A 435-nucleotide genomic window follows, 5' to 3' on the forward strand; every position below is an offset into this window, starting at 1 on the left:
GGCTTCTCGTGTCACATTTAATTGATCCGCGAGTTGTTGTTGCGTTTGAGTGTCATCCTCATCCAACAATGCTTGCAATTCGCTATCTTCAAACTTTTTTCGGTGATCTTCTACGTTCTTCGTTTCTCACGTCAAAATCGCCATTTTTGAATTTTTTAAACCACTCAAAGCACTGTAATTTACCAAAAGCATGCTCACCGTAAACTTCGACAAACATTCGATGCGATTCTGCAGCAGTTTTCTTCAAATGGTAACAGAAAATCAATGCTATCCGCAAATCGTAGTTTCCAGGCACAAAATTCGACATGTTCAACGCTATTACAAACTATGCTGTTGTTCGAAACTTGTATTGTTGTGAGTTGAAAATCTTTGTCAGAGATGTCAACAAGGAAATGGCGCCAATGACGCGGTTTGACGGTAACTATATTGACAGCT

The sequence above is a fragment of the Odontomachus brunneus genome, unplaced genomic scaffold (assembly GCF_010583005.1).
Source record: "Odontomachus brunneus isolate Ranch 3 - 2012 unplaced genomic scaffold, Obru_v1 Obru_scaffold_323, whole genome shotgun sequence".
NCBI classification, from domain to species: domain Eukaryota; kingdom Metazoa; phylum Arthropoda; class Insecta; order Hymenoptera; family Formicidae; genus Odontomachus; species Odontomachus brunneus.